We start from the raw sequence: 22,500 nt of genomic DNA, 5'->3' as shown, positions 1-22,500 counted from the left end.
CTCTACTCAGTACGGCCTCTACTCAATACTGCCTCTACTCAGTACGGCCTCTACTCAATACTACCTCTACTCAGTACGGCCTTTACTCAATACTACCTCTACTCAGTACGGCCTCTACTCAATACTACCTCTACTCAGTACGGCCTTTACTCAATACTACCTCTACTCAGTACGGCCTCTACTCAGTACGGCCTCTACTCAGTACTGCCTCTACTCAATACTGCCTCTACTGGCTGAAGGTGGTTAGTACAATACACACTGTCAGGTTCTACAACTCTATGACAGGTGTGTGAACCCCCTGCCCCTTTAACCTCTCAATGGACACTTCCCTCTGTTAGAGGGGGAAAGAGGGAGGGAGGGTAGTGAAGGGGGTATGGGGTGTTTAGGGGGACACGGGAAGGGGTGAGGCGGGTTTGGAGTGTGAGGAGGGAGGACGAAGAGGAGGAGGGGAAAGTGGAAATGGTTATGAAGTGTAACATTTGTACAGTTCAGCACTTTTCAGGGTCACTCTAATTCTCTGACCCACACACGCACCACACACACCACACACACCACACGCACCACACACACCACACACACCACACGCACCACACACACCACACGCACCACACGCACCACACACACCACATGCACCACACACACCACACACACCACACGCACCACACACACCACACGCACCACACACACCACACGCGCACCACACAAGCACACATAACCTACAAGGGGCTTGGGGGGATTTCCCATCCAAGAATGTCTGCCACGCTCACTGTTCTTCTCCTCCTTTCCCTCTCCTCCTTTCTTTCTCTCTCGCTCCCCCTTTCTTTCCCTGTCCCCCATTTCTTTCTCTCTCTCTCCAAAACATTCTTTCACTCCCTTTTCCCCCTTTTCTCTCCCTCTCCTCCCTTTCTTTCCCTCTCCTCCTTCCTGTCCCCCTTTCTCTCCCTCTCCTCCTTCCTGTCCCCCATTTCTTTCTCTCTCCTCCTTCCTGTCCCCCATTTCTTTCTCTCTCCTCCTTCATGTCCCCCATTTCTTTCTCTCTCCTCCTTCCTGTCCCCCATTTCTTTCTCTCTCTCTCCAAACTTTCTTTCGCTCCCTTTTCCCCTTTTCTCTCCCTCTCCCTCTCCTCCCTTTCTCTACCTCTCCTCCCTTTCTCTCCCTCTCCCTCCCCTTTCTCTTTCTCTCCCTTTTTTCTTTCTCTCCCTCTCTCCTTTCTTTCTCCCCTTTCTCTTCCTTCCTCTCCCTCTCCCAACCACTTTCTCTCTCTCCCTCCCCCTTTCTCCCCCTCCTTTCATTATCTCCCTCTCCCCCTTTCTCTCACCTCCCTCTCCCCCTTATCTCCCTCTCCCCCTTTCTCTCCCTCCCTCTTCCCCATTACCTCCCTATCCCCCTTTCTCTTCCTCCCTCTCCCCATTATCTCCCCTCTCCCCCTTTCTCTCCCTCTCCTTCCCCCTTTATCTCCCTTTCTCTCCCTACCCCTTTCTCTCCCTCTCTCCTTTCTTTCTCCCGCTTTCTCTTCCTTCCTCTCCCTCTCCCAACCACTTTCTCCCTCCCCCTTTCTCCCCCTCCTTTCTTTCTCTCCCTCCTTTCTTTTTCTCCCTCTATCTCCCCCTTTATCTCTCTCTCCCTCATATCTTTCTCTTCCTTTCCTCATTTCTCTCCCTCCCTCCATTCTTTCTCGCTCTCTCTCTCTCCTTCCTTTCTCTCTCTCTCTCCCTCCTTTCTTTCTCGCTCTCTCTCTCTCCCTCCTTTCTTTCTCTCCCTCGTTTCTTTCTCACTCTCTCTCTCAACCTCCTTTCTCTCTCTCTCCCTCCTTTCTCTCTCTCTCCCTCCTTTCTCTGTCTCTCTCCCTCCTTTCTCTCTCTCTCCCTCCTTTCTCTCTCTCTCTCTCCCTCCTTTCTCTGTCTCTCTCCCTCCTTTCTTTTTCTCTCTCTCTCCCTCCTTTCTCTCTCTCTCCCTCCTTTCTCTCTCCCTCCTCTCTCTCTCTCTCCCTCCTTTCTCTCTCTCTCTCCCTCCTTTCTCTCTCCCTCCTTTCTCTCTCCCTCCTTTCTCTCTCTCTCTCCCTCCTTTCTCTCTCTCTCTCACTCTCCCTCCTTTCTCTCTCCCTCCTTTCTCTCTCTCTCTCCCTCCTTTCTCTCTCTCTCTCCCTCCTTTCTCTCTCTCTCACTCTCCCTCCTTTCTCTCTCCCTCCTTTCTCTCTCTCTCTCTCTCCCTCCTTTCTCTCTCCCTCCTTTCTCTCTCTCTCCCTCCTTTCTCTCTCTATCTCCCTCCTTTCTCTCTCTCTCCCTCCTTTCTCTCTCCCTCTCACCCTTTACTATTCTTCCTCTCCCTCCTTTCTCTCTCTCTCTCCCTCCTTTCTCTCTCCCTCCTTTCTCTCTCTCTCTCCCTCCTTTCTCTCTCTCTCTCCCTCCTTTCTCTGTCTCTCTCCCTCCTTTCTTTCTCTCTCTCTCCCTCCTTTCTGTCTCTCTCTCCCTCCTTTCTCTCTCCCTCCTTTCTCTCTCTCCCTCCTTTCTCTCCCTCCTTTCTCTCTCTCTCTCCCTCCTTTCTCTCTCTCCCTCCTTTCTCTCTCTCTCTCCCTCCTTTCTCTCTCTCTCTCCCTCCTTTCTCTCTATCTCCCTCCTTTCTCTCTCTCTCTCCCTCCTTTCTCTCTCTCTCCCCCTCCTTTCTCTCTCTCTCCATCCTTTCTCTCTCTCTCTCCCTCCTTTCTCTGTCTCTCTCCCTCCTTTCTTTCTCTCTCTCTCTCCCTCCTTTCTCTCTCTCTCTCCCTCCTTTCTCTCTCTCTCTCCCTCCTTTCTCTCTCCCTCCTTTCTCTCTCCCTCCTTTCTCTCTCTCTCTCCCTCCTTTCTCTCTCTCTCTCCCTCTCCCTCCTTTCTCTCTCCCTCCTTTCTCTCTCTCTCTCTCTCCCTCCTTTCTCTCTCCCTCCTTTCTCTCTCTCTCTCCCTCCTTTCTCTCTCTCCCTCCTTTCTCTCTCTCTCCCTCCTTTCTCTCTCCCTCCTTTCTCTCTCTCCCTCCTTTCTCTCTTCCTCCTTTCTCTCTCTCTCCCTCCTTTCTCTCTCTCCCTCATTTCTCTCTCTCTCTCCCTCCTTTCTCTCTCTCTCTCCCTCCTTTCTCTCTCTCCCTCCTTTCTCTCTCTCTCTCCCTCCTTTCTCTCTCTCCCTCCTTTCTCTCTCTCTCTCCCTCCTTTCTCTCTCTCTCCCTCCTTTCTCTCTCTCTCTCCCTCCTTTCTCTGTCTCTCTCCCTCCTTTCTTTCTCTCTCTCTCTCCCTCCTTTCTCTCTCTCTCTCCCTCGTTTCTCTCTCTCTCCCTCGTTTCTCTCTCTCTCTCCCTCCTTTCTCTGTCTCTCTCCCTCCTTTCTTTCTCTCTCTCTCTCCCTCCTTTCTCTCTCTCTCTCCCTCCTTTCTCTCTCCCTCCTTTCTCTCTCCCTCCTTTCTCTCTCTCTCTCCCTCCTTTCTCTCTCTCTCTCTCTCCCTCCTTTCTTTCTCGCTCTCTCTCTCTCCCTCCTTTCTTTCTCGCTCTCTCTCTCTCCCTCCTTTCTTTCTCTCCCTCCTTTCTTTCTCACTCTCTCTCTCTCCCTCCTTTCTCTGTCTCTCTCCCTCCTTTCTTTCTCTCTCTCTCCCTCCTTTCTCTCTCTCTCTCCCTCCTTTCTCTCTCCCTCCTTTCTCTCTCCCTCCTTTCTCTCTCTCTCTCCCTCCTTTCTCTCTCTCTCTCTCTCTCCCTCCTTTCTCTCTCCCTCCTTTCTCTCTCTCTCCCTCTCCCTCCGTTCTCTCTCTCTCTCCCTCCTTTCTTTCTCGCTCTCTCTCTCTCCCTCCTTTCTTTCTCGCTCTCTCTCTCTCCCTCCTTTCTTTCTCTCCCTCCTTTCTTTCTCACTCTCTCTCTCTCCCTCCTTTCTCTCTCTCTCCCTCCTTTCTCTCTCTCTCTCCCTCCTTTCTCTGTCTCTCTCCCTCCTTTCTTTCTCTCTCTCTCTCCCTCCTTTCTCTCTCCCTCCTTTCTCTCTCCCTCCTTTCTCTCTCTCTCTCCCTCCTTTCTCTCTCTCTCTCCCTCCTTTCTCTCTCTCTCTCCCTCCTTTCTCTCTCCCTCCTTTCTCTCTCTCCCTCCTTTCTCTCTCCCTCCTTTCTCTCTCTCTCTCCCTCTCCCTCCTTTCTCTCTCCCTCCTTTCTCTCTCTCTCCCTCTCCCTCCTTTCTCTCTCTCTCTCCCTCCTTTCTTTCTCGCTCTCTCTCTCTCTCTCCCTCCTTTCTTTCTCGCTCTCTCTCTCTCTCTCCCTCCTTTCTTTCTCTCCCTCCTTTCTTTCTCACTCTCTCTCTCTCCCTCCTTTCTCTCTCTCTCCCTCCTTTCTCTGTCTCTCTCCCTCCTTTCTTTCTCTCTCTCTCTCTCCTTTCTCTCTCTCTCTCCCTCCTTTCTCTCTCCCTCCTTTCTCTCTCTCGCTCCTTTCTCTCCCTCCTTTCTCTCTCTCTCTCCCTCCTTTCTCTCTCTCCCTCATTTCTCTCTCTCTCTCCCTCCTTTCTCTCTCTCTCTCCCTCCTTTCTCTCTCTCCCTCCCTCCTTTCTCTCTCTCCCTCCTTTCTTTCTCTCTCTCTCCCTCCTTTCTCTCTCTCTCTCCCTCCTTTCTCTCTCCCTCCTTTCTCTCTCTCCCTCCTTTCTCTCCCTCCTTTCTCTCTCTCTCTCCCTCCTTTCTCTCTCTCCCTCCTTTCTCTCTCTCTCTCCCTCCTTTCTCTCTCTCTCTCCCTCCTTTCTCTATATCTCCCTCCTTTCTCTCTCTCTCTCCCTCCTTTCTCTCTCCCTCCCCCTCCTTTCTCTCTCCCTCCTTTCTCTCTCCCTCCTTTCTCTCTCTCTCTCCCTCCTTTCTCTCTCTCTCTCCCTCTCCCTCCTTTCTCTCTCCCTCCTTTCTCTCTCTCTCTCTCTCCCTCCTTTCTCTCTCCCTCCTTTCTCTCTCTCTCTCCCTCCTTTCTCTCTCCCTCCTTTCTCTCTCTCTCTCCCTCCTTTCTCTCTCTCTCTCCCTCCTTTCTCTCTCTCTCCCTCCTTTCTCTCTCCCTCCTTTCTCTCTCTCCCTCCTTTCTCTCTCCCTCCTTTCTCTCTCTCTCTCCCTCCTTTCTCTCTCTCCCTCATTTCTCTCTCTCTCTCCCTCCTTTCTCTCTCTCTCTCCCTCCTTTCTCTCTCTCCCTCCTTTCTCTCTCTCTCTCCCTCCTTTCTCTCTCTCCCTCCTTTCTCTCTCTCTCTCCCTCCTTTCTCTCTCTCTCCCTCCTTTCTCTCTCTCTCTCCCTCCTTTCTCTGTCTCTCTCCCTCCTTTCTTTCTCTCTCTCTCTCCCTCCTTTCTCTCTCTCTCCCTCCTTTCTCTCTCTCTCTCCCTCCTTTCTCTGTCTCTCTCCCTCCTTTCTTTCTCTCTCTCTCTCCCTCCTTTCTCTCTCCCTCCTTTCTCTCTCCCTCCTTTCTCTCTCTCTCTCCCTCCTTTCTCTCTCTCTCTCCCTCTCCCTCCTTTCTCTCTCCCTCCTTTCTTTCTCTCTCTCTCTCCCTCCTTTCTCTCTCCCTCCTTTCTCTCTCCCTCCTTTCTCTGTCTCTCTCCCTCCTTTCTTTCTCTCTCTCTCCCTCCTTTCTCTCTCTCTCTCCCTCCTTTCTCTCTCCCTCCTTTCTCTCTCTCCCTCCTTTCTCTCCCTCCTTTCTCTCTCTCTCTCCCTCCTTTCTCTCTCTCCCTCATTTCTCTCTCTCTCTCCCTCCTTTCTCTCTCTCTCTCCCTCCTTTCTCTCTCTCCCTCCTTTCTCTGTCTCTCTCCCTCCTTTCTTTCTCTCTCTCTCCCTCCTTTCTCTCTCTCCCTCCTTTCTCTCCCTCCTTTCTCTCTCTCTCTCCCTCCTTTCTCTCTCTCCATCATTTCTCTCTCTCTCTCCCTCCTTTCTCTCTCTCTCTCCCTCCTTTCTCTCTCTCCCTCCTTTCTCTGTCTCTCTCCCTCCTTTCTTTCTCTCTCTCTCCCTCCTTTCTCTCTCTCTCTCCCTCCTTTCTCTCTCCCTCCTTTCTCTCTCTCCCTCCTTTCTCTCCCCTCCTTTCTCTCTCTCTCCCCTCCTTTCTCTCTCTCCCTCCTTTCTCTCTCTCTCTCCCTCCTTTCTCTCTCTCTCTCCCTCCTTTCTCTCTCCCTCCTTTCTCTCTCTCTCTCCCTCCTTTCTCTCTCTCTCTCCCTCTCCCTCCTTTCTCTCTCTCTCTCTCTCCCTCCTTTCTCTCTCCCTCCTTTCTCTCTCTCTCTCCTTCCTTTCTCTCTCCCTCCTTTCTCTCTCTCTCTCCCTCCTTTCTCTCTCTCTCCCTCCTTTCTCTCTCTCTCCCTCCTTTCTCTCTCTCCCTCCTTTCTCTCTCCCTCCTTTCTCTCTCTCTCTCCCTCCTTTCTCTCTCTCCCTCATTTCTCTCTCTCTCCCTCCTTTCTCTCTCTCTCTCCCTCCTTTCTCTCTCTCCCTCCTTTCTCTCTCTCTCTCCCTCCTTTCTCTCTCTCTCCCTCCTTTCTCTCTCTCTCTCCCTCCTTTCTCTGTCTCTCTCCCTCCTTTCTTTCTCTCTCTCTCCCTCCTTTCTCTCTCTCTCTCCCTCCTTTCTCTCTCTCTCCCTCCTTTCTCTCTCTCTCTCCCTCCTTTCTCTGTCTCTCTCCCTCCTTTCTTTCTCTCTCTCTCTCCCTCCTTTCTCTCTCCCTCCTTTCTCTCTCCCTCCTTTCTCTCTCTCTCTCCCTCCTTTCTCTCTCTCTCTCCCTCTCCCTCCTTTCTCTCTCCCTCCTTTCTCTCTCTCTCTCTCTCCCTCCTTTCTATCTCCCTCCTTTCTCTCTCTCTCCCTCTCCCTCCGTTCTCTCTCTCTCTCTCCCTCCTCTCTTTCTCGCACTCTCTCTCTCCCTCCTTTCTTTCTCGCTCTCTCTCTCTCCCTCCTTTCTTTCTCTCCCTCCTTTCTTTCTCACTCTCTCTCTCTCCCTCCTTTCTCTCTCTCTCCCTCCTTTCTCTCGCTCTCCCTCCTTTCTCTCTCTATCTCCCTCCTTTCTCTGTCTCTCTCCCTCCTTTCTTTCTCTCTCTCTCTCCCTCCTTTCTCTCTCTCTCTCTCCCTCCTTTCTCTCTCCCTCCTTTTTCTCTCCCTCCTTTCTCTCTCTCTCTCCCTCCTTTCTCTCTCTCTCTCCCTCCTTTCTCTGTCTCTCTCCCTCCTTTCTTTCTCTCTCTCTCTCCCTTCTTTCTCTCTCTCTCTCTCCCTCCTTTCTCTCTCTCCCTCCTTTCTCTCTCTCTCCCTCTCCCTCCTTTCTCTCTCTCTCTCCCTCCTTTCTTTCTCTCTCTCTCTCTCTCCCTCCTTTCTTTCTCGCTCTCTCTCTCTCCCTCCTTTCTCTCTCCCTCCTTTTTCTCTCTCTCTCTCTCTCCCTCCTTTCTCTCTCCCTCCTTTCTCTCTCTCTCTCCCTCCTTTCTCTCTCCCTCCTTTCTCTCTCTCTCTCCCTCCTTTCTCTCTCTCTCTCCCTCCTTTCTATCTCTCTCTCCCTCCTTTCTCTCTCCATCTCCCCTTTACTATTCTTTCCCTCCCTCCGTTCTTCCCCTGAGTTCTAAATGATATATACATCTATGATTAGTTCCATAAATTCACGTGGAAAATGTCTCTATTTCTGTTTCTGTTGTATTCTCTGCCTCCTCTGAGGCGAACTGGGTGGCTCTATAGTGAAGTGTGTGGGGGGGGGGTATTGGCCATCTGGCAATTCTGGAAAATGCCAGATAGGCTGGATAATTCTGTAGCTGGGCAACACTCACTCTATTTTTTGAAAAGATATCAGGAAATTATATTTCGACGGTGAAATCTAACACCTATTGTCTAATTGTCTACCCAAAATGCATGACAATCACTGGATTAGGTTGCTCACCAAAATATATCAACCCAAAATGCATGACAATCACTGGATTGGGTTGCTCACCAAAATATATCAACCCAAAATGCATGACAATCACTCGATTAGGTTGCTCACCAAAATATATCAACCCAAAATGCATGACAATCACTGGATTAGGTTGCTCACCAAAATATATTGAGTGAGTCATGGATTCCTGCTTGGATTTGTTAGATGGAACAACTCATTTGTTGAATACCTATTTATTACACTTCTCAATAAAACACTATGAGTGACTTTATAACATAATTACTATTAATTTGGGTCCAAACAAATGGACTGGTGCCATCAGGGGAACATGTTAGTCTGGACCCTGTAGTAATTACCACTTAGGGTAGGTGTTGATTCAGGGGAACATGTTCATCCACTTCTCTGGACCCTGTAGTCCCTTACCACTGAGGCTGCCTTTCGAAGTAGGTGTTGATTCAGGGAACATGTTAGTCTGGACCCTGTAGTAAAACCACTTAGGGTAGGTGTTGATTCAGGGGAACATGTTAGTCTGGAGCATGTAAATTACCACTTCAGGGTAGGTGTTGATTCAGGGAACATGTTAGTCTGGACCCTGTAGTAAAGACCACTTAGGGTAATGCACTTGTCATCTCCCGTTGATTCAGGGGAACTGTCACGCCTATGGTCTTAGTCTGGGCTTTCCCTCCCTGTGCTCTTAAACCACTTTCTACAACTCTAAATCCACTTTGTATCTTCGTCAGAGGAGGAGATAGAAGAGAGCCGTTACAGGAACATGTTAGTCTGGACCCTGTAAATGTACCTTCTCACCCCCTTAGGATAGGTGTTGATTCAGGGGAACATGTTAGTCTGGACCCTGTAGTAATTACCACTTAGGGTAGGTGTTGATTCAGGGGAACATGTTAGTCTGGACCCTGTAGTAATTACCACTTAGGGTAGGTGTTGATTCATGGGAACATGTTAGTCTGGAGCCTGTAGTAATTACCACTTAGGGTAGGTGTTGATTCAGGGGAACATGTTAGTCTGGACCCTGTAGTAATTACCACTGAGGGTAGATGTTGATTCAGGGGAACATGTTAGTCTGGAGCCTGTAGTAATTACCACTTAGGGTAGGTGTTGATTCATGGGAACATGTTAGTCTGGACCCTGTAGTAATTACCACTTAGGGTAGGTGTTGATTCAGGGGAACATGTTAGTCTGGACCCTGTAGTAATTACCACTGAGGGTAGATGTTGATTTAGGGGAACATGTTAGTCTGGAGCCTGTAGTAATTACCACTTAGAGTAGGTGTTGATTCAGGGGAACACATATGACAGGCACTAATTTGCAATATAGTCGTTAGCATGGCTTTTATTACTGCGTGCGCAGTGATGTGCGCTGATGTGGAAAAAGTGCCAGGGCCGTATTCTTGTCCCAGTCCGCCTTTGTGAGTGTGTGTTGTGTGTGTGTGTGTTTGTGTGTGTGTGTGTGTGCGTGCGTGCGTGTGTGTGTGTGTGTGTGCGTTGGGGTGTGTGTGTGTGTGTGTGTGTGTGTGTGTGTGTGCGTTGGGGTGTGTGAGTGTGTGCGTTGGTGTGTGTGTGTGTGTTGGTGTGTGTGTGTGTGTGTGTGTGTGTGTGTGTGTGTGTGTGTCTGTGTGTGTGTGTGTGCGTTGGGGTGTGTGTGTGTGTGTGTGTGCGTTGGGGTGTGTGTGTGTGTGTGTGTGTGTGTGTGTGTGTGTGTGTGTGTGTGTGTGTGTGTGTGTGTGTGTGTGTGTGTGTGTGTGTGTGTGTGTGTGTGCGTGCGTGTGCGTGTGTGTGTGTGTGTGTGTGTGTTGGGGTGTGTGAAGAATGGCGAACAGAGTACGAGGTCAAAAGGAGTGTGACTCCTCCTCTCCTTCTTTGTCACAGTTAAACATCGTCTGCCAGCTGAAAGCGCCTCCAGATTGTCAACCTTGTTTGCATCCAAAATAGCCTTTTTTTCTTTACTAATTAGATTTGGCTTCAGGGTCCGGATTTAAAATGCCTGCTTTATTCCTTTATAATACCTATTGGCACTTTACATTCCATTGTTTTGGAGCAAGAATATATTTATATTCCATTCCACCCTCCATCTCTCCATCCCTCATCCTAACATCTCTCCATCCCTCCATCTCTCCTTCCCTCATCCCAACATCTCTCCATCTCTCCATCCCTCATCCCAACATCTCTCCTTCCCTCCATCTATCCTTCCCTCATCCCAACATCTCTCCATCTCTCCATCTATCCTTCTAACCCTCCTTCCCTCCATCCCCCCATTCCTCCATCCATCTTTCTATCCTTCTATACCTCCATCCCTCCATCCCTCCATCCATCTTTCTATCCTTCTATCCCTCCTTCCCTCCATCCCCCATTCCTCCATCCATCTTTCTATCCTTCTATCCCTCCATCCCTCCATCCCTCATCCCAACATCCCTCCATCTCTCCATCTCTCCATCCCTCATCCCTCCATCTCTCCATCCCTCAATCTCTCCATCTCTCCATCTCTCCATCCCTCCATCTCTCCATCTCTCCATCCCTCATCCCTCCATCTCTCCATCTCTCCATCCCCCTCATCCCTCCATCTCTCCATCTCTCCATCTCTCCATCCCTCATCCCAACATCTCTCCATCCCTCCATCTATCCATCTCTCCATCCCTCATCCCTCCATCTCTCCATCTCTCCATCCCTCATCCCTCCATCCCTCCATCCCTCCATCTCTCCATCTCTCCATCCCAACATCTCTCCATCTCTCCATCTCTCCATCCCTCATCCCTCCATCTCTCCATCCCTCCATCTCTCCATCTCTCCATCCCTCATCCCAACATCTCTCCATCTCTCCATCCCTCCATCTCTCCATCCCTCATCCCAACATCTCTCCATCCCTCATCCCAACATTTTTCCATCTCTCCTTCCATCCTTTCATCCCTGCACCTGTATCCCTTGAGCTACTAACTCTCACAGTCTAGTATCTGAATTAGACATTAAGGTTTGGGATAGGGTTATGAATGGTTAAGGTTTGGGATAGGGTTATGAATGGTTAAGGTAAGGGTTAAGGTTGGGGATAGGGTTATGAACGGTTAAGGTCTGGGATAGGGTTATGAATGGTTAAGGTTGGGGATAGGGTTATGAATGGTTAAGGTCTGGGATAGGGTTATGAATGGTTAAGGTTGGGGATAGGGTTATGAATGGTTAAGGTAAGGGTTAAGGTTGGGGATAGGGTTAATAATGGTTAATGTAAGGGTTAAGGTCTGGGATAGGGTTATGAATGGTTAAGGTTGGGGATAGGGTTATGAATGGTTAAGGTCTGGGATAGGGTTATGAATGGTTAAGGTTGGGGATAGGGTTATGAATGGTTAAGGTAAGGGTTAAGGTTGGGGATAGGGTTATGAATGGTTAAGGTAAGGGTTAAGGTTGGGGATAGGGTTATGAACGGTTAAGGTAAGGGTTAAGGTCTGGGATAGGGTTATGAATGGTTAAGGTCTGGGATAGGGTTATGAATGGTTAAGGTTGGGGATAGGGTTATGAATGGTTAAGGTAAGGGTTAAGGTTGGGGATAGGGTTAAGAATGGTTAAGGTAAGGGTTAAGGTTGGGGATAGGGTTATGAATGGTTAAGGTAAGGGTTAAGGTTGGGGATAGGGTTAATAATGGTTAATGTAAGGGTTAAGGTCTGGGATAGGGTTATGAATGGTTAAGGTTGGGGATAGGGTTATGAATGGTTAAGGTCTGGGATAGGGTTATGAATGGTTAAGGTTGGGGATAGGGTTATGAATGGTTAAGGTAAGGGTTAAGGTTGGGGATAGGGTTATGAATGGTTAAGGTAAGGGTTAAGGTTGGGGATAGGGTTATGAACGGTTAAGGTAAGGGTTAAGGTCTGGGATAGGGTTATGAATGGTTAAGGTCTGGGATAGGGTTATGAATGGTTAAGGTTGGGGATAGGGTTATGAATGGTTAAGGTAAGGGTTAAGGTCTGGGATAGGGTTATGAATGGTTAAGGTAGGGGTTATGGTTGGGGATAGGGTTATGAATGGTTAAGGTCTGGGATAGGGTTATGAATGGTTAAGGTTGGGGATAGGGTTATGAATGGTTAAGGTCTGGGATAGGGTTATGAATGGTTAAGGTCTGGGATAGGGTTATGAACGGTTAAGGTCTGGGATAGGGTTATGAACGGTTAAGGTCTGGGATAGGGTTATGAATGGTTAAGGTCTGGGATAGGGTTATGAATGGTTAAGGTAGGGGTTAAGGTCTGGGATAGGGTTATGAATGGTTAAGGTTGGGGATAGGGTTATGAATGGTTAAGGTTGGGGATAGGGTTATGAATGGTTAAGGTCTGGGATAGGGTTATGAATGGTTAAGGTTGGGGATTGGGTTATGAATGGTTAAGGTCTGGGATAGGGTTATGAATGGTTAAGGTCTGGGATAGGGTTATGAATGGTTAAGGTAAGGGTTAAGGTCTGGGATAGGGTTATGAATGGTTAAGGTAAGGGTTAAGGTTGGGGATAGGGTTATGAACGGTTAAGGTCTGGGATAGGGTTATGAATGGTTAAGGTTGGGGATAGGGTTATGAATGGTTAAGATAAGGGTTAAGGTCTGGGATAGGGTTATGAATGGTTAAGGTAAGGGTTAAGGTTGGGGATAGGGTTATGAACGGTTAAGGTAAGGGTTAAGGTTGGGGATAGGGTTATGAATGTTTAAGGTAAGGGTTAAGGTCTGGGATAGGGTTATGAATGGTTAAGGTCTGGGATAGGGTTATGAATGGTTAAGGTTGGGGATAGGGTTATGAATGGTTAAGGTCTGGGTTAAGGTTGGGGATAGGGTTATGAATGTTTAAGGTAAGGGTTAAGGTCTGGGATAGGGTTATGAATGGTTAAGGTCTGGGATAGGGTTATGAATGGTTAAGGTCTGGGATAGGGTTATGAATGGTTAAGGTCTGGGATAGGGTTATGAACGGTGAAGGTTGGGGATAGGGTTATGAACGGTTAAGGTCTGGGATAGGGTTATGAACGGTTAAGGTTGGGGATAGGGTTATGAACGGTTAGGGTAAGGGTTAAGGTTGGGGATAGGGTTATGAACGGTTAAGGTCTGGGATAGGGTTATGAATGGTTAAGGTTGGGGATAGGGTTATGAATGGTTAAGGTCTGGGATAGGGTTATGAATGGTTAAGGTTGGGGATAGGGTTATGAACGGTTAAGGTAAGGGTTAAGGTTTGGGATAGGGTTATGAATGGTTAAGGTCTGGGATAGGATTATGAATGGTTAAGGTCTGGGATAGGGTTATGAACGGTTAAGGTAAGGGTTAAGGTTGGGGATAGGGTTATGAATGGTTAAGGTCTGGGATAGGGTTATGAATGGTTAAGGTAGAGGTTAAGGTCTGGGATAGGGTTATGAATGGTTAAGGTTGGGGATAGGGTTATGAATGGTTAAGGTTGGGGATAGGGTTATGAATGGTTAAGGTCTGGGATAGGGTTATGAATGGTTAAGGTCTGGGATAGGGTTATGAATGGTTAAGGTTGGGGATAGGGTTATGAATGGTTAAGGTCTGGGATAGGGTTATGAATGGTTAAGGTCTGGGATAGGGTTATGAATGGTTAAGGTCTGGGATAGGGTTATGAATGGTTAAGGTCTGGGATAGGGTTATGAATGTTTAAGGTAAGGGTTAAGGTCTGGGATAGGGTTATGAATGGTTAAGGTCTGGGATAGGGTTATGAACGGTTAAGGTAAGGGTTAAGGTCTGGGATAGGGTTATGAATGTTTAAGGTAAGGGTTAAGGTCTGGGATAGGGTTATGAACGGTTAAGGTCTGGGATAGGGTTATGAATGGTTAAGGTCTGGGATAGGGTTATGAATGGTTAAGGTCTGGGATAGGGTTATGAACGGTTAAGGTCTGGGATAGGGTTATGAATGGTTAAGGTCTGGGATAGGGTTATGAACGGTGAAGGTTGGGGATAGGGTTATGAATGGTTAAGGTCTGGGATAGGGTTATGAACGGTGAAGGTTGGGGATAGGGTTATGAATGGTTAAGGTCTGGGATAGGGTTATGAATGGTTAAGGTTGGGGATAGGGTTATGAATGGTTAAGGTCTGGGATAGGGTTATGAATGGTTAAGGTTGGGGATAGGGTTATGAACGGTTAAGGTCTGGGATAGGATTATGAATGGTTAAGGTCTGGGATAGGGTTATGAATGGTTAAGGTCTGGGATAGGATTATGAATGGTTAAGGTCTGGGATAGGGTTATGAATGGTTAAGGTCTGGGATAGGATTATGAATGGTTAAGGTCTGGGATAGGGTTATGAACGGTTAAGGTAAGGGTTAAGGTCGGGGATAGGGTTATGAATGGTTAAGGTCTGGGATAGGGTTATGAATGGTTAAGGTTGGGGATAGGGTTATGAACGGTTAAGGTAAGGGTTAAGGTTGGGGATAGGGTTATGAACGGTTAAGGTCTGGGATAGGGTTATGAACGGTTAAGGTAAGGGTTAAGGTTGGGGATAGGGTTATGAATGGTTAAGGTAAGGGTTAAGGTCTGGGATAGGGTTATGAACGGTTAAGGTCTGGGATAGGGTTATGAACGGTTAAGGTTTGGGATAGGGTTATGAATGGTTAAGGTCTGGGATAGGGTTATGAATGGTTAAGGTAAGGGTTAAGGTTGGGGATAGGGTTATGAACGGTTAAGGTAAGGGTTAAGGTTTGGGATAGGGTTATGAATGGTTAAGGTAAGGGTTAAGGTTGGGGATAGGGTTAGGGTTATGAACGGTTAAGGTAAGGGTTAAGGTTTGGGATAGGGTTATGAACGGTTAAGGTAAGGGTTAAGGTTGGGGATAGGGTTATGAATGGTTAAGGTAAGGGTTAAGGTTGGGGATAGGGTTATGAATGGTTAAGGTCTGGGATAGGGTTATGAATGGTTAAGGTAAGGGTTAAGGTTGGGGATAGGGTTATGAATGGTTAAGGTAAGGGTTAAGGTTGGGGATAGGGTTATGAATGGTTAAGGTCTGGGTTAAGGTCTGGGATAGGGTTATGAATGGTTAAGGTCTGGGATAGGGTTATGAACGGTTAAGGTAAGGGTTAAGGTCTGGGATAGGGTTATGAACGGTTAAGGTTGGGGATAGGGGTTAAAGAAACACAGAGGCAGATGCCATCCCCCTTCCACAACGACATGGTAAAACCAAAACCTACGGATGGCATCGCTCACCGTTGCCCCTAGTGGTCGGTTTCCACATCAACTCCCCATATCCTCAGACATGGATGGACATGGAATACTGTCTTGTATCACAAGCTGCCTTTGAGGACCCTGTCATGTTTATATTTGTACAGAAGAACTCCTGCTCCATCCCTCTATATCTCCATCTGTCTCACCATCCCTCCATCCTCTATCCATCTGTCCCTCCATCCTCTATCCATCTGTCCCACCATCCCTCCATCCTCTATCCATCTGTCCCACCATCCCTCCATCCTCTAACCATCTGTCCCACCATCCCTCCATCCTCTATCCATCTGTCCCACCATCCCTCCATCCTCTATCCATCTGTCCCACCATCCCTCCATCCTCTATCCATCTGTCCCACCATCCCTCCATCCTCTATCCATCTGTCCCACCATCCCTCCATCCTCTATCCATCTGTCCCACCATCCCTCCATCCTCTATCCATCTGTCCCACCATCCCTCCATCCTCTATCCATCTGTCCCACCATCCCTCCATCCTCTAACCATCTGTCCCACCATCCCTCCAGCCTCTATCCATCTGTCCCACCATCCCTCCATCCTCTATCCATCTGTCCCACCATGCCTCCATCCTCTATCCATCTGTCCCACCATCCCTCTATATCTCCATCTTTCCATCCATCCGTCCCTACTCCTTTCATATATAGCCATCCCTCCATCCTCTATCCATCTGTCCCACCATCCCTTCATCCTTCTATCCCTCCTCCCTTCATATATATCCATCCATCCCTCTATCCCACCACCCCTACATCCCTCCCTTCATATATATCCATCCATCCATCCCACTATCCCACCCCCCCATACCATCCATCCTCCCCACCACCCCTCATCCTCCCTTCATATATCCATCCATCCCTCTATCCCACCACCCCTACATCCCTCCCTTCATATATATATCCATCCATCCCTCTATCCCACCACCCCTACATCCCTCCCTTCATATATATCCATCCATCCCTCTATCCCCCCACCCCTACATCCCTCCTTCATATATATCCATCCATCCCTCTATCCCCCCCACCCCTACATCCCTCCCTTCATATATCCATCCATCCCTCTATCCCCCACCCCTACATCCCCTCCTTCATATATATCCATCCATCCCTCTATCCCACCACCCCTACATCCCTCCCTTCATATATATCCATCCATCCCTCTATCCCACCACCCCTACCTCCCTCCTTCATATATATCCATCCATCCCTCTATCCCACCACCCCTACATCCCTCCTTCATATATATCCATCCATCCCTCTATCCCCCCACCCCTACATCCCTCCTTCATATATATCCATCCATCCCTCTATCCCCCACCCCTACATCCCTCCCTTCATATATATCCATCCATCCATCCCTCTATCCCACCACCCCTACATCCCTCCTTCATATATATCCATCCATCCCTCTATCCCACCACCCCTACATCCCTCCTTCATATATATCCATCCATCCCTCTATCCCACCACCCCTACATCCCTCCTTCATATATATCAATCCATCCCTCCTTCATATATATCCATCCCTCTATCCCCCACCCTACATCCCTCCTTCATATATCCATCCATCCCTCTATCCCCCACCCCTACATCCATCCCTTCATATATATCCATCCATCCCTCTATCCCCCACCCCTACATCCCTCCCTTCATATATATCCATCCATCCCTCTATCCCCCACCCCTACATCCCTCCCTTCATATATATCCATCCATCCCTCTATCCCACCACCCCTACATCCCTCCTTCATATATATCCATCCATCCCTCTATCCCACCACCCCTACATCCCTCCTTCATATATATCCATCCATCCCTCTATCCCCCCACCCCTACATCCCTCCTTCATATATATCCATCCATCCCTCTATCCCACCACCCCTACATCCCTCCTTCATATATATCCATCCATCCCTCTATCCCACCACCCCTACATCCCTCCTTCATATATATCCATCCATCCCTCTATCCCCCCACCCCTACATCCCTCCTTCATATATATCCATCCATCCCTCTATCCCCCCACCCCTACATCCCTCCTTCATATATATCCATCCGTCCCTCCTTCATATATATCCATCCATCCATCCATCCCTGTATCCCTCCATCCATCCCTCCATGATCTAATCATGTATTGGGAACACATAGAACCCCCACACCTCCCTGTACTCCCATTCCCAACAGCTCTTTTGGGAATGTCGATGTTCCGATATTCCGGGTAGTGTCTCAGGGAATGAAATAAACAAATGATTCTCTCTCTGTCTCTTTCTTTCCCAGAGGAGGTTGGTTGTTGTCATGTCTGTCACTCATTTGCGGTTTTCAACGGGAGTCAGAGCACGTTCGCCTCGGAACACCGTCGGGTCAAGACAAGGATTTGTACTGAATGTTCCCCATCAATTAAATGACAAGAAAATGACTAACAGAGGTTTTACTGTAGGATGGAGACAGGGGAATAGAGAGAGAGAGAGAAAGAGAGAGAGAGTGAGAGAGAGAGAGAGAGAGAGAGAGAGAGAGAGAGAGAGAGAGAGAGAGAGAAAGGGAGAGAGAAAGAGAGAGAATGGGAGAGAGAGAGAGAGAGAGAGAGAGAGAGAGAAAAAGAAAGAAAGGGAGAGAGAAAGGGAGAGAGAAAGGGAGAGAATGGGAGAGAGAGAGAGAGATAGAAAAAGAGAGAGAGGGAAAAAGAGAGAGAGAGAGAGAGAAATGGAGAGAGAGAAAGGGAGAGAGAAAGGGAGAGAATGGGAGAGAGAGAGAGAAAGGGAGCGAATGGGAGAGAGAGAGAGAGAGAAAGGGAGAGAATGGGAGAGAGAGAGAGAGGGAGAGAGAGAAAAAGGGAGAGAGAGAGGGGGGGAAAGAGAGAGAGAGAGAGAGAGAGGGAGAGAGAAAAAGGGAGAGAGGGGGAAAAGAGAGAGAGAGAGAGAGCGAGAGAGAGAGAGAGAGAGAGAGAGACAGACAGACATACATAAAAAATATGGAAAGAGAGAATAATGTTTGGTCCGTGAGAGCCTAAATAGTAGAATTCCCACTTGACCTCTCATCCTCTTCTCCCTCCCTCCATCCATCCCTCACTCATCTCCCTCCTCTCCATTCCTCCCTCCCCCTGAGGCCTCTATCTCTCTTTCTGTTTTGGCTTCTGGTTCTTTTTGGCCTAGCATTCCGGTTCCTTGCAGATTCCGTCCCATTCCAGAATCTGTCCCAAATGGCACCCTATTTCATATATAGTGGACTACTTTAGGGCCCTGGTAAAAAAAAAATGATGAACTAGAAATTAAACTTCAAGAATAAAGTAGAAATATTTCAAAAATAATATGTTTTCTGATTGAAAACTGGGATTTGTTTAATTGAATGCCTCCCTGGCTACCTGCCTCCTTGGTTCCCTGCTTCCCTGCTTCCCTCCCTCCCTCCCTGCCTCCCTTCCTCCCTGCCTTCCTGCCTCCTTGTCTCCCTTCCTCCCTTCCTCCCTTCTTCCCTGCCTCCCTGCCTCCCTAACTTCCTTGTTCCCTGCCTCCCTTCCTCCCTTCCTCCCTCCCTGTCTCCCTGCCTCCCTGCCTCCCTGCCTCCCTGTCTCCTGCTCTTTTAGCACATAATAACCAGGGTTGGGGTCAATTCCATTTAATTCAGAATTGTGAATATATGGATGGATTCTTCCTTTCTTTAAATAATCATTAAGCTAAAAATAGGCCTAAAGTATTGACGATGGCCAATGATCGTAGTGTGTGTAGAAAAACAAACATAGACTGCCCACCTCAACTCACGCCCTGACCATACTAAAACAAAGATATAATAACAGAACTATGGTCAGAACGTGACAATTACGTCCTAAAAGAACAAGGATTTATGTGTTACTAAAGCCAATTCTAAAGTACAGTTTCCAGGGAGGCATGCAATTAACCAAATCCCCTTTAATCTTGAAATATAACTCAAAATTATTCTCAAAATGAAGACTTTATTTTAAATTTAAGTTAAATTTCAATGTTTTTTCTCGAAATAATGCTACTTTATTCTCAAAGGTAATTTTTACTTTATTCTTGAAATTTCTATTTTATTCTCAGAGTATATAGAGTTCTTAATGAAGTACTATCCGTGAAAATAATACCACCCATTAATGTTTATTCATCTCAGACCCTCCCAGACCCACTCAGATCCTCCCAAACACACTCAGACCCACTCAGACCCACACAGACCCTCTCAGACCCGCCCAGACCAACTCAGATCCTCTCAGACCCACTCGGACCCTCTCTGACCCTCTCAGACCCTCTCAGTTCCACTCCGACCCTCTCAGTTCCTCTCAGACCATCCCAGACCAACTCAGATCCTCTCAGACCCACTCGGACCCTCTCTGACCCTCTCGGACCCTCTCTGACCCTCTCAGACCCTCTCAGATCCTCCCAAACCCTCTCAGACCCTCCCAGACCAACTCAGATCCTCTCAGACCCACTCGGACCCTCTCAGACCCTCTCAGACCCTCCCAGACCAACTCAGATCCTCCCAGACCCACTCAGTTCCTCTCAGACCCTCTCAGACCCTCTCAGACCCACTCAGACCCTCTCAGACCCTCCCAGACCCACTCAGACCCTCTCAGACCCTCTCAGACCCTCTCAGACCCACTCAGATCCTCCCAGACCCACTCAGACCCTCTCAGACCCACTCAGATCCTCCCAGACCCACTCAGACCCTCTCAGACCCTCTCAGACCCACTCAGATCCTCCCAGACCCTCTAAGACCAACCCAGATCCTCTCAGCCCCTCTCAGACCCTCCCAGAACCACTCAAATCCTCTCAGACCCACCTCTCTTTTCGCTCCTCTCACTTTTGCTCTCGTTGGTGCGTTCCCACTTTCTGTCTCTCTCTTGCACTTTTCTCTCTGTCCCTGAGAAGAATACGGTCAACAGAAAAAAAAGGGAGAAATGGGATCCACTAGCGACCCTCAGGAACAACCGCACCAACGTGACAAAGAAAAGCAAGGTAAAACTAATAATGGAATGGAAACGATGCAAAGAGTAAGGAATCTAACACTGAAGGGACAGTGATGTAGGTATGGGTATAACTGACGGAGGCTAGCGACTAATATTTAATACCATGCTAATTGTGTAAAAAATACAGTGAAAAGTCTGGGCACATAATTAAAACATTCTAGAAATCACCTCGGTAGTTTTGGCGCTATACAGTAATTTGCGCATGGCTACGGAAGCCTATAGCTTGGCTCGCCAAATTTCATCCCAGGTTTTAAGGCCAGCATGTCATAAACTTCCCTGTGGGAAAGGTGATATGTTGATAAGCTTCAGTTTGCTGCCATTATGACTGAATCAGTTATATGAATCAGTTTGCTGCCATTATGACTGAATCAGTTATATGAATCAGTTTGCTGCCATTATGACTGAATCAGTTATATGAATCAGTTTGCTGCCATTATTGACTGAATCAGTTATATGAATCAGTTTGCTTCCATTATTGACTGAATCAGTTATATGAATCAGTTTGCTGCCATTATGACTGAATCAGTTATATGAATCAGTTATATGAATCACTTTGCTGCCATTATGACTGAATCAGTTATATGAATCAGTTATCTGAATCAGTTTGCTGCCATTATGACTGAATCAGTTATATGAATCAGTTATATGAATCAGTTTGCTGCCATTATGACTGAATCAGTTATATGAATCAGTTTGCTGCCATTATGACTGAATCAGTTATATGAATCAGTTATCTGAATCAGTTTGCTGCCATTATGACTGAATCAGTTATATGAATCAGTTATATGAATCAGTTTGCTGCCATTATGACTGAATCAGTTATATGAATCAGTTATATGAATCAGTTTGCTGCCATTATGACTGAATCAGTTATATGAATCAGTTTGCTGCCATTATGACTGAATCAGTTATATGAATCAGTTATCTGAATCAGTTTGCTGCCATTATGACTGAATCAGTTATATGAATCAGTTATATGAATCAGTTTGCTGCCATTATGACTGAATCAGTTATATGAATCAGTTATATGAATCAGTTTGCTGCCATTATGACTGAATCAGTCATATGAATCAGTTATATGAATCAGTTTGCTGCCATTATGACTGAATCAGTTATATGAATCTGTTTGCTGCCATTATGACTGAATCAGTTATATGAATCAGTTATATGAATCAGTTTGCTGCCATTATGACTGAATCAGTTATCTGAATCAGTTTGCTGCCATTATGATTGAATCAGTTATATGAATCAGTTATATGAATCAGTTTGCTGCCATTATGACTGAATCAGTTATATGCATCAGTTATATGAATCAGTTTGCTGCCATTATGACTGAATCAGTTATATGAATCAGTTTGCTGCCATTATGACTGAATCAGTTATATGAATCAGTTTGCTGCCATTATGACTGAATCAGTTATATGAATCAGTTATCTGAATCAGTTTGCTGCCATTATGACTGAATCAGTTATATGACTCAGTTATATGAATCAGTTTGCTGCCATTATGACTGAATCAGTTATATGAATCAGTTATATGAATCAGTTTGCTGCCATTATGACTGAATCAGTTATATGAATCAGTTATATGAATCAGTTTGCTGCCATTATGACTGAATCAGTTATATGAATCTGTTTGCTGCCATTATGACTGAATCAGTTATATGAATCAGTTATATGAATCAGTTTGCTGCCATTATTGACTGAATCAGTTATATGAATCAGTTATATGAATCAGTTTGCTGCCATTATGACTGAATCAGTTATATGAATCAGTTTGCTGCCATTATGACTGAATCAGTTATATGAATCAGTTTGCTGCCATTATGACTGAATCAGTTATATGAATCAGTTATATGAATCAGTAGGCAGATCTCAGGCTGATCTCAGGCTGAAGTTCAAGGTCAGAATACGTATGGAGAGAAAAGTGCTCTTAATAAATCCTCTTAAATCGTACAACCCTCATTTTAAATCGATCTGTGGACCCCGCATTGAGCGATAGCCCTGGTTTCCATTGTCACCGAGTATATTTTCTGAGCCTGTGTGATTTAGGATGTGAAATCTGAAAAAGTTTGAAGCTGGGGTGTCCTTCCTACCATTTCATTCGCTCTCCTGTCTGTCCATCAATTCCAAAGATTTTGACCAATCACATGCCTGCAATCGTTACATCATAGTGTAGTAGGAAACAGGGTTTAAATCGTAGCAGGAAACAGGGGTTACATCATAGCAGGAAACAGGGGTTACATCATAGCAGGAAACAGGGGTTACATCATAGCAGGAAAACAGGGGTTACATCATAGCAGGAAACAGGGGTTACATCATAGCAGGAAACAGGGGTTACATCATAGCAGGAAACAGGGGTTACATCATAGCAGGAAACAGGGGTTACATCATAGCAGGAAACAGGGGTTACATCATAGCAGGAAACAGGGGTTACATCATAGCAGGAAACAGGGGTTACATCATAGCAGGAAACAGGGGTTACATCATAG

This window comes from Oncorhynchus nerka, linkage group LG12, assembly GCF_034236695.1.
Source record: "Oncorhynchus nerka isolate Pitt River linkage group LG12, Oner_Uvic_2.0, whole genome shotgun sequence".
NCBI lineage: Eukaryota > Metazoa > Chordata > Actinopteri > Salmoniformes > Salmonidae > Oncorhynchus > Oncorhynchus nerka.
Note: the sequence above shows the minus strand (reverse complement) of the source record.